We start from the raw sequence: 12859 nt of genomic DNA, 5'->3' as shown, positions 1-12859 counted from the left end.
ATGACTGCCTTATGCTCCAAAGGGAGATATTGTCTCTATCTACCAAGACTGTTAGCTATATAAAATCCTTGAAAAAACAGTCCAGAATAAAAGCAGCCATTGATTCTGTTCATAAGATGTGCAGAAATATGAGGAAAAAAACAGAGAATTATCTCTCAATGTGTATTTGTATACATTTTAACAAAAGGATAAATAAAAACATTTTGTAAAGTTACCTATGGAGAGGAAACAGCGGATCAAGGATGGAACTTGACTTCTCTGAATGTACTTCTCAAATATACCTTGTTTTGCATATTTGATTTTGAAGCCATCTATTTTAACTAATCAAGAAACAAAATTAAAATTTCAAAAAGCAATTCCTAAAAACTGAAAACTACATGAAAGGAATGAAAATAATTGTCTATCAAATTGGTAGAATACTCCCACAGAGCATAATTATTTTGAGTTACTTTTAAATACAGTAATTTGTCTATATATCCCTAGTGGGATACACTGTAAAGGCAAAAGGAAATCCAAAAACATCTTACACTCCTGTCAGCAGTCATGTTAGTGGGAGTGGTGGTGGGGTTGGTATTCTGAGATTGTTTGAAGTAACATGTTAATAAAATTGCGGGCCAAAATTTTCAGTATGAGAGAATGAATAGAGATACATATTTAATATCAAAGAGTTTAATTAAAACCAGATAGCTTAAATTTGAAAAAAATGAAGTATTATATAGAAATTCATGATACATTTTTTTTGTGTGTGTGGTACTGGGGATTGAACCCAGGGCCTTTTGTATATGAGGCAAGCACTCTACCAACTGAGCTATATCCCCAGCCCCTACAATTTATTTTTATAAGAAAAAAAAGTATGTTCCCAAACTCTAACACTAAAAAGGCATAGAAACAATGACCAATCTAGAAGCAAATGATACTAAAATTGAGATACTTATATTCTAAAAAGAACTAGGGCTCCTTAAAAAAAAAAATAGCTGATCCAGCCAAGTGCATGTCTATAATCCTAGCTACTCAGGAGGCTTAGGGATAAGGATTGCAAGTTCAAGGCTAGCCTGGGCAACTAAGTGAGACCCTGTCTCAAAATAAAACAGACTGGGGATGTAGCTTGGTAGTAGAGCACCTCTGGGTTCAATTCCCAGTACCACTAAAAAAAAAAAAAATTAAAAGTAAAAAAAGAAAAAAAGAGAGAGAGCGAGAGAAACTGATTCCAGGTCTAGGGTAGGAAATGTACAAGATTAGCTTTAAATATCTTGTCATACTAGAAAGTAAGGAAGTTATCAAGAAGTCTTGGTAAAGCGTCAGAAGAATTCAGGGGCCAACTCATAGGAACTCCCATTGGCCAAAGATTTGCACATCAACAGAAATTACAATTGCATAAGATGGAAACATATTGAATATATTTTTTCTTTTTCTATTTTTTCTTTTTCAGTGCTAGAGATTGAACCAGAGACCTTGCACATGCTAGGCAAGTACTCTATCACTGAGCTATATCCCCAGCCCATATTAAGTATATTTAAATTCATGATTCATGACAAGAGATATTTCAAAAAAAAAAAAAGAAATCTCATTGGTCGCCTGAAGAGAATGTTAAGGAACTAATTCATGATTCTGAAACCTTTTCATGAAGAAAAAGAATTATTATTTACCACTTTCCCATTGCCATTTATATGTGAAAGACTCCTATATTTTCACTTCAGAACCCAATCTCTTCCCTGAGCTCCAAGCTCATAAATCCACCTACCTATTCTACATCTCCATTTGAATATCTAATAGCCATGCCCAACTCACTATGTCTCCAACTAAAATCTTTAATTCCCTTTCTTTTTACAAATCTGCTCTTCTCAGTATTTCCCTTCTCAAAAGAGTGAGCAAGGTGACTTGTTCACACCAAAAACACTGCCATCTTTCTAGACTCCTCACTTCTTCTCATGCCTCTCATCTAATTTATAGCAAATCCTCTTGGCTATTCCTTTGATATGTATCCTGAATCCATCCTCACCTCATCACCTCCTCTGTTCCCACGGTTCTCCGTACTCCTGTTCTCTGGTTCTCTTCAACTAGTTTTTCAACAGCTTTCAATTTCCATTCTTGCTTCCCTAATGGATAATCGTCTACACTGCAACAGAGTCACCCTTTAAAGTGTGTTAAGATCATGTCCCGACCGGCAAGCAGGGAGGGAGGGAGGGGGGGAAGTGTTGGGAGTGGTATTGTGATATAACAAATTATATTGTTATATTTTATGCATACTGTACAAACATGTAACAACAAATCTCATCCATATGTACAAATATAATGTGCCAATAAAAATTTTGAAAAAAAGAAAGAAAAGCAGATTTAATAAATAAATAATGTGGGCCCAGCATGGTGGCACACGCCTATAATCCCCGGGGCTCAGGCTGAGGCAAGAGGAATCTTGAGTTCAAAGCAAAAGCTTGGCACTAAGCAACTGTTTCTCAATAAAATACAAAATAGGGCTGGGGATGTGGCTCAGTGGTTGAGTGCCCCTGAGTTCAATCCCTGGTATCCCAAAATAATCAGTTAATGTGGGGCTGGGACTGTAGGTCAATGGCAGAGCACTGGCCTGGCACATGTGAGGCACTGAGTTTCATCCCCAGCACCACATAAATATAAATAAATAAATAAAATAAAAATATTGTGTCCATCTACAACTAAAATTTTTTTTTAAATAATGTGAAAAAAAAAAAATCATGTCCCTGTAAGGTCACGGCACTTCTTCCCTCAAGATTTTCCAATCACATCCCACCTCATGCAGAGTAATATGCAAGGTATTTCTACATTTGCAAAGAATGGAACCAGAAGTATGACCAAAAAAAAAATTTTAAGGCCTAGCTTGATCTGGCTGTGGCCACATCCAATGACTGATTATTTATAGTAATATAGAGACCTGGTCATCTCTTCCCAGCTCAGGATAACTCTGAAGGGCCATTCTAGCACCAGGCTTGAGGTCCTTCCTGGGCCCTTTTGGCAGCTTAATTTCTCCCTCCTCCCACATCTGCTTGCTGGCCCACCCTGTACAGGTACTAATTCTAAGGGCGCTTCCTAATGAATACCCCACCTGCTAATTTCCCCCTGCAAAAACAGCCCTGTCTGGTAGCCACACCAGTGCCCCGCGCCCCCTACTTCCACAATCCCTCCAGTAAGAACCATAGAGACAGCTTCAAAAAAGGATGCCATCCATCTCCACTTGTTCCAGGGAACTGCTGGCTACAGAAAACCCTTAATATTTTGAACAATCCTTCCTCTTTTGAAATTGAATGTCTCCAATCAAGAACATCCCAAAATGAGAAGGTCTCCCCACTTCCAAAAATCCTGACCACAATAGAAAATTCACCAATCTGAAACCATCTCGGTATTTCCTCTTTTTACTCTATAAAACATACTCTTTAACACCCTTGCATCAAATGCCATGCAAATGTGGTGACGGCAGATGGGTTCTCTTACGGCAAGTTTATGAATAAAGAGCCTTTGTTAATTTTGCCTGGACTTAGCTTTGTCTTTGACACATTTCGGAGTCTGTTTCCTAGCAAACCCAACCTGAGATAATTTATCTACTTATTTCCTTGTTACCTGGGTTTCCCTCACCATTCCCTGAGAGTAGGCGCTTTATAGTGTCCCCATTCACTAGCATAGTGCCACACACGGAAGCTGCTTGGTAACTATTCACTGGATGAATGAGTGAAGTGCCAATTAAGCTGAGATCTGAATGACAAGGAGCTAGCCAGGCAAAGATCTTGCGAAATTACATTTTAGGTGTTGGGAACGGCAAATAAAATTCTGCAAAGAGCTCTTTCCTTTCTGGTTTGATTCCAGTTCTTTGCCAATGTAATTTAGTCTTTGGGACAGTTAAAAGATTTTTTTCTTTGTTTTTTCTCTCCCCCCCTCCACCATTTTCTCCTTACTTCCATTCCAAGATTGCCTGATTTTTACAAATTTAGCCTGGAGCACACATCTCCCTTCAGGCTACCACATCATTCAATCAATCACCAATCTTGAGTTTTAATTGGTGAAGACTTATCAGACCTGAGTTGCTGCCTTTCCATTATTTACAGTTCATGTTCCTCAAAATATTTATTTGTGAAAGGATATCATGGTTGATAGGAACTTGATGTTAAGGAATTTAGAATTGTTCTGGAATCCATTTCACAATTCCTCCAGGGGAGAGACCAGCATCCCTCATGGTCTTAGGCTCTGTGGAAAGAGGGAACTCATGAGAATCCTCTGGGGAGCTTTTCTCACAGACACCCCCATGACTCTCCCTTCCACTTATACGCATTCTATGTAGAGTGTGGTTATGTGTTTTATTCTACTTTAAAAAAAAAATGTCTTTTCTTTTTTTAAAATATCTTTTTAGTTGTCAATGGACCTTTATTTTACTTATTTATATGTGGTGCTGAGATTCGAACCCAGTGCCTCATACATGCTAGGCAAGCGCTCTACCACTGAGCCACAGCCCTAGCCCAAGTCTTTTCTTAATGTAGAATTTACATATGGTGGGCTGGGGTTGTAGTTCAGTGGTTGAGCACTTGCCTCACATGCGTGAGGCGCTGGGTTCAATACTCAGCACCAAATAAATAAATAAAAATAAATAAAACAAAGCTATTGCGTCCATCTACAACTAAAAAAAGTTTAATAAAAGGAATTTGCACATGGTTAAAAACATGAAATGCTGTACAGTAGTCTTTCTCACTCTTCCCCTGTGCTCTGCCTTTATTTGTTCCAGTTTTAACTCTTTCTGAGGTTTATCTCTGTGCCTCTAAATAATCTGCTGATACCACATTGTCTTCATTTATCATTTTTAGATATCATCTGCTGACTTACTGGCAAGACAGTTGAGAATTGAGCTCAGTTATACCAGCTCCCTCCATCACCTCTTCCTCTCCAAATACGGTCAGGGCATATTTTTAGTTTTGACTTCGATTTTTCTTTGTTTCTTTCCTTCACATGTTTTAAGCTTTTCCCAAATGTCTGGTGATCTTTTATTATCATATTTAAGAATGAAGCACTAGAAAAATGTACTAAGGACTCTATGTACTTGGTAGGTCTTGTTAACTGACTAGATTTCATTCACCTTAGGGCGAATAGGCTATTGTCCTAGGAACCACTAAATGTTAGAAGTCATCATGTTTGCATTCGAGCTAATGCCACTTTTGCTCTCAACTCTCTTGCATCCACTAAATTTATTTAAAGAGCAACCTGCTGGGCTGAGGCTGTGGCTCACTGGTAGAACACTTGCCTGGCATGCATGAGGCACTGGATTTGATCTTCAGCACCTAATTTAAAAACTAAACTAAAATAAAGGTATTGTGTCCATCTACAACTAAAAAAAATACACATAAAAAAAGAGAAACCTGCCAATTTAAAATTTTTCTTTTCTTTTCTTTTAGTATCAGGGATTGAACCTAGTGTGCTTAACCACTGAGCTTTATCACCAGTCCTTTTATTTATTTATTTATTTATTTGTTTGTTTGTTTAGAGACAGTGTTTGGTTAATGCCTCACTTAGTTGCTGAGGATGGCTTTAAATTTGGGATCCTCCTGTCTCAGCCTCCCAAATTGCTGGGATTATAGGTATGTACCACCATACCCAGATTAAAATTTTCACTGTATTACTAGTCTTCCTATTGTTGTTCATTTTGCATAGATACTAGATGGCTGCTGGATATTCCGTGGGAGGGATGGGGAAGTGTCGCTTCCTCTAAAGCAACTTGGTAATTCCCCTATTTTCACTTCCACTGACCCTGGTGTCTCCCAGCAATCCAGGATATGCTCTGTCCATGGCAACACCTATTCTAGGCTGCCAGGCTCTCTTCTCCACCACACCTGTCATCAGCCTTCTATCAACTCTCCTCCCCCTGTTACTTATTGAAATCCTTCATACATAGAGAGCCCTGCTACCACCACTATACACTCCTGACTGCCTGTGGTCTTTTCTTTGTTATTGGCTGACATATATATATTTTAAATTTCTTTATTATCATTTTAATGGTGCTATACTTGGGATATACTTTCAGTGTGTGTCCCCTTGTGAGTTTATAAGAGGGTGAAAACTTAATCCAACTATAACATTTAGAGGTGAGGCCTTTGGGAAATGATTCCTTTAGATAAGGCCATCAGGAAAGAGCACCCATGGTTGAATCTTACTGGCTTTATAAGAGTGAGAGAAGACTAGAAGAGACCCGCATATGCATTCCCGTTTCTTGCCATGTGATGCCCTGCACCACCTTGAGACTCTGCCAGCAAGAAGGATATCACCAGATGCAATTTCTAGACTTTGAACGTCCAGAACCATAAAACCTTTTTTTTTTTTTTTTTTTTTTTTGATACTGGGGATTGAACTCAGCGGTGCTTAACCTCTGAGCCACATCCCCAGCCCTTTTTTATATTTTATTTAGAGACAGGGTCTTCCTGAGTTGTTTATGGCCTTGCTAACTTGCTGAAACTGGCTTTGATCTCAAGATCCTCCTGCCTCAGCCTCCCAAGCTTCTGGGGTTATAAGCATGTGCCACCATGCCCAGCTTCCATAAACCACTTTAGAAAGTAACCTGCCTCCAATAATTCATTATAATAATGCAAAATAGACTAACGCAAAAGTTATCTTAGTAGGAATAGGAAATAAACAGATATGCTCAGTCCATCTTCTTGAATTGGAGGTTTACAACATAATTGCACTTCAACATGCACAATTTGAAGTGCGTACTTTGAAAGCTCTCATGAAGTGATTTTGATTACACACACACACACACACACACACACCCGACCTCCACCAAGCTCCCTTGGAGAGTCCCTGTGACTTGGAAATAGCAAAAAACATTTTTAAAAATCCTAATTAAAGGGAAAACAAAAGCACATGTTAAAAAAAAAAATAATACACCTTGACCAAAACAGGTTCATTCTAGGAATGCCAGATGATTCAATATTAGGAACTTTACTAATTCCTAATGTAATTCATTACATTAATAGGTCACAGAAGTCAATTGATATAGTTTTCCTCATAAATGCTAAATAGGCATACCATAACATCTGATATCCATTTTTTAAAAATTTTATTCTATTTCTTTACAGTGCCGGGGATTGAATCCAGGGTCTTGCCTATATTAAGTGTGTGCTCTACAACTGAGCTACACCTTCAGCCCATTTTTTATTTTAAAATTTCTTTGTAAAACAGAAAGAATAAAATACAGCATGATAAAAATACATTATGCCCAGTGATGAAAAAGTTCCGGAGGTGGGTGTTGGTGATGATTGCACAATAATGTGAATGCACTTCATGCCAACGAACTGTACACTTAAAAATGATTAAAATGATAAATTTGATGCCATGGATATGTGATCACTAAAAATTTATATATATATATATATAGATATAGATATATAGATATACACACACACACATAAATATATATTTATATATTTATATATTGCTTAAGGTCAGCATTATACTTCTGGGAAAATAGTGATAGTGTTCTCAGTTGAGACTGAGATAAGATTATTTTTGTTATTATTTAACCTTAATCTGGAGATATTAGCTAACATAATTAGACAAAATAAATAAAATAGAAAATGAGAAGGTAAAAATCATCATTACTGACATTTGATGCTTAAAAAAATACTTAAAAAATCAAAAGAATAAACTAAAATTATTTTTGAATAACATAATCCAATAAAATGTATGTTAATAATAGTAATAAGGGGCTGGGGTTGTGGCTCAGAGGTAGAGCTCTCACCTACCATGCGTGAGGCACTGGGTTCGATCTTCAGCACCACATAAAAATAAAATAAAGATATTGCATCCACCTATGACTAAAAAATAAAAAAATAATAGTAAGAGAAAGATGTACAAAATTAATATGTAGCCTTCATATAACAAGTAAAAGAGCTATTGGAATAAAAGACTCCATTTATACAAGTCATGAAAAAGATAAAATACCTAGGAATGCACTTAAAATATTTCCATGATCTATGTGAAGAAAACTTGTTAGTATTCCAAGGGACACAAAGACTTTTAAAAATGGAAAGGAATTGCAAATTTTTGAAAAATCAACATCATAGATATGGTTCATTTTCCCTAAATTAATCTATAACTTTAATGCAAGCTCCATTAAGAAATGCTAATAGAATTTCCTCTGGAAATAGACAAACTCTTTTTGTGGGCAAAAAAACAGCAATCAAGGGTAGACAGGAGGGCTGGGGATGTGGCTCAGTGGTAGAGTGCTTGCCTAGCATGTGTGAGGCACTGGGTTTGATCCTAAGCTCCACAAAAAAATAAATAACTAAATAAAGTTATTTTTATCTGTTCTTTTTAAAGAATAGACAGGAATTTTTTTCAAAAGAAAATAAAAGGGAATTAGATATACAAAATATTAAAATTTATTACAAAGCTATTACAAGTAACACCATGTGATAACGATGCATGAATAAACAGATCCATTTAATGGAAGGTCCATAAATTTAAAAATTACATAGAAATTTAGTTTATGATAAAAATGACATTGTCAAAGCAGTGTGGAAATGCCAGATTATTCAATAAATTATATTGGGAATACTGGTGAACATATGGTGGTTTCATACCCCTCGCCTATTACAAATAGATCCAAGATTTAAAAATGTCAAAAATAGAATCATAAAATAGTAGAAGGAAGCATACAGGCACTGTTTTATGATTGCAGAATGGCCTGAGTCCAAAACCTAGAGTCATAAAAGAAATGATTGATATCAATGACTATAAATTAAATAGTTTTGTATAGCAAATATCACTGCAAGCAAAGTCAAAAGACAAATAACAAACTGGGAAAAAAAATGATTGCAACTCATATGACATATATAAAGGTCTTTTCCATATCAAAAAATAAAATACTATCAGCCTAAAAGAAATATGGGTGGAGGCTATAAGCAGACAGTTCACAGAGAGGGAAACACAAATGGCTCCTAAAAAGCCCCAAAAGATGTTCAACCCCATGCATCATCATAAGAGAAATAAATAAATAATAAAATGACACTGAGAAACTCTCTTGACTTCCATTACCAAGCTCCAAAAATTTGATTATCCAAAAATTGGCAAAATGTTAGGAAACAAGCCATCTCAAGCATTGCTGTTGGAACCATAAATTGGTAAGACATCTGGGAGGGACAAATGACAATGTCTGTCAAAATTATAAATGCACACAGCAATTCCACTTCTAGGAATTTATCACACATTCTTTTTTTTAATTTGTATTTGGACACCATATCCTTATTTTATTGATTTATTTTTATGTGGTCCTGAGGTTCAAACCCACGCGCTAGACAGGTACTCTACCACTGAGCCACAACCCCAGCCCTTATCACACATACTTAATATGCATGAAAAAGCACAGGCAGCCTTGTTTGTAACAGCAAGAAGTTTGGGAAGAACCTTAATCTCTCTTACTAGGCAGCAGCTTAAAAAAAATTATGCTACACACATACCATGGAATACTACACAGCTATCAAAATGAGCTAGGTAACTCTTTGGATATCAATGTGGAGCAATCTTCATGTCATATTGTTAAGAGAAAACTAAAGTATAGAACTCTATATTTAATATACTACCATTTGTGGAAATATATTCACTTATGTATGAAAAGTATCTCTGCATAAGAAATTGATTTGATATCTTGCTTCTGAGAAGGGTAACTAGGTGGCTGATCAGATGGGAAAGTCACTCTATTTTGGTAACTTTTGAATTTTGAATCCTGTCAAAGTATTACCTATCCAAAAAAAAAAAAAGGACAGAATTTAATAAAATAAAATATACCTCAAATCAACTCATTCCTCTCCATTTCCACTGACTTAAGTGGCTCCTCATACAAGGATTTTCCCCTATTTTCCCCAGTAGTTTCCTATCTCCGTACAATTTACAATTATAGACATCATTTTGTTTCCTTCATTCATTCATTTGTTACTGGTCACCTGATTTCCTGCCCCAAGAGGGCTGGAAAATGATTGATTGATCACTTTATGATTGATTCATCACTGTAGACCCAGAACTTAGGCCAGTGTGTGACTCAATGTTTATAAATGGTTGAAAGTTTACAAAGAATGAAATTGTCCCATACTGACATTCTTCACAGTAATGTGGATCAGGGCAGACACCATTGCCTTCATTTTCTAGACCATTTTTAAAAATATATTTATTTATTTATGTATCTTTAGTTTTAGGTGGATACATTAGGTTGTTTTTATGTGGTGCTGAGGATCGAACCCAGTGCTTCATGCATGGTAGGTGAGCACTCTACCACTGAGCCACCAGCCCAGCCCCTAGATCATTTTTATAGAGGAAGCTTCTGAGGTTTTCATTAGGTTCTCAAAGGGATCTATGGACACACATCCACCAAATTAGTTCATGTCCAAAATTCATCTGTTGAGACTTCAGAAGGTCTTAGGAAACAGTATAATTGCTGAGAAATCTAAAACACTAGCTTTGGAATCGCTAGTAGAAGCCATCATGAAAATGCATTGATACTGGCAGAAATACACCTGCCCCACCACCTCAACACACTTTCACTCTTATTCCCAGATGTCCCCAAGACAGACTAGAAAACATGTACATTTGTTTCTTACCCTCCAAAGCCAATAAGCATAAACATAATCTGTAAAGCATTTTGCATTTTTGTCCCACATAGTAACTGTCTACCAGAAAGTTCACTGTGAACTCTGCAGACCTGTCTTCAAAATCCTCTTACAAGACTTAAGTCTTGGAATTTTCCTTTCCTGGACAATTTCCTCATCTACTTTAGGGCTTTTGTGAGAAACAAATTAGCAGTTGCTCAATAGACTGGCTACAAGGGAGACGATGAAGAGGAAAATCTACCCTTGAAAAAAGATCTGAAACGTAATAGTTTACTTTCTTCAACAGTCTCTCCACCCTCCCCACCCCACCTTTTTTTTTTTTTTTTTTTTTTTTTCAGAGACAAGAGTCTTGCCCTGTTACCTGGCTGGCCTCAATCTCCTGCTTAACCTCCCAAGTGGCTGGGACTACACATGTGTGCACCACCATGCCCAGTTTCTCTCCCCACTTCTAGATAAAAGATACCCTCAGGGTGAAACATCATGTCCTGTTCTGGAAGGAACAGAGTCTTTAGATGGAAATAGATCCAGCTAGAGCACTTATTTCCATGTAGCTCTGGGCAAATCATATGCTGTGTCTGAGGCCTAGTTTTCTCATCCATAAAACAGGAGTAATACCCAACTTTCAGGGTAGTGCCAGGCCCTTAAGCACTCAGTAATGGTGGATATTATCATAACTAGGGGTTGTTTGCAGCCTAGGCCCTCAGCCAGATTCTCTTCTGTGGAACAGCTTGGAACTGTAGCTGCAAAAACAGCATAGAAACAGACCTAGGAACATGGAAATGGAATCATACATTAAGTACCCTTTTTTTTGTAAGTCTTCTTCCATACAACACAATATTTTGAAATTCATCTTATATCAGTAGTATATCAGTAGGGGGTATACCCCCATTGATGGACATCTAGACTGTTTTCAGCTCTTGCTTATTATAAATACAACTACTAAGAATGTTCTTTGAAGAGACATATGCTTTAATGTCTTTTGAAAAAATACCTATGATTAGAGGTAGGTCATAGGAAAGGTGTATATTTAACTTTTTAAAGAACTATAGAATCTTTTTGTAAAGTGGTTGTGCCATTTCCTGATCCTATCTTAACAATGTGCGAGAGTTCCAGTTGCTCCATAACCTCAACAACCAGAAGCAGGGGTTGTTCTAATCCAACTATCACATGGAAGGATTTGCTAAAATGAAAACTCTTTTTTCCATGTCAGCTTCCTCATTAGATTTTTAGGGCCTCACATGGCTTGCTGTGACCCCTTCTTCAATCTTTTATAGGCTTTGATGACAAGTAACCTCCACCCAGAGAGGAACTAACCTGAATTAATTTAGATGCATTGAAAATACACAGAAAATGCATGGAAACATATGTCAAGTCAACCTCCCACCCATCATATGAATCACTGAGCCTTGAAGTTACTAGAATTAAAATAGACTGATCTATTTTAAATCTAATGCTCTGAATAAATATTTAAGTGCTATTTGTTCTCCTAGCCCAATGTTGACTAGATCTCTACATACTGTACCTCATCTATTAGCTAAATCTCATTTCAAGAAGCCCTTTTCAGGTTTATTAAATCTAATGCAAGGGAGAAGTAGGAATTTCTATCACTAACAAGTTTAATTTTGGAAAGACTCTCTGTGCCTTACAGAATTTTATAAGATGAAGTGGCCTTCAGATTCACCCAGCCCCATGAATCTCAAACTCTGATGTGTCTAAGAAGCTACAACTGTCAGATTGGTCAGACACAGACTATAGGCCTGGGCCCAGGAAGTTTCCTTTTTTATAAGTTTCCTCCTGATTCTTGTGTGAGTTGTCTGAAGATCTCAGACTATACCTTGGGGAAAAAGTGATTTAATCTAACCACTTTTCTTCAGTGAAAAATCAATTGATGACAGGACAGTTAAAAATCATAACAAAATAAGAAAATAAATTGCTTTTATTTTTCAATTCTTGGGACCTCCAAGGCCCAGCTTCCTTGAGGGAGAACAAAAAACTTGTGACACATTTAAAAATCTATTTGCAAAGCCTCTCTCATGGTTCAGGTTCTCATGTTCAAATTGTTAAAATTTGCTATTTTCTGAATATCATACAAGAATTAATTTCTAAGAGGTAGCTGCCTAGGTTCCAGGCCATAGTGAGAGAGAAGGGGCTGGGGCCACACTTTGGAAATCTGGTCCTGCTCTAAGGCTGATGATGCCCATGCACATACCACAAGGTTCTTCTTTGTCAAGCTCTTCATGTTCACAATAAAT

General features: G+C 36.9%; 1 non-coding gene across 1 annotated transcript; it reads right to left on the bottom strand.

The window, feature by feature from the left end:
• Window positions 1-744: 744 nt before the first annotated feature.
• On the bottom strand, window positions 745-818 carry Trnam-cau (transfer RNA methionine (anticodon CAU)). The gene has a single exon. It is a non-coding gene; the product is annotated as a tRNA-Met (tRNA).
• Between the last annotated feature and the right edge of the window lie 12041 nt (window positions 819-12859).

The sequence above is a fragment of the Ictidomys tridecemlineatus genome, chromosome X, assembly GCF_052094955.1.
Source record: "Ictidomys tridecemlineatus isolate mIctTri1 chromosome X, mIctTri1.hap1, whole genome shotgun sequence".
Classification (NCBI taxonomy): Eukaryota; Metazoa; Chordata; class Mammalia; order Rodentia; family Sciuridae; genus Ictidomys; species Ictidomys tridecemlineatus.
This window is presented reverse-complemented; position numbering and strand designations above follow the sequence as displayed.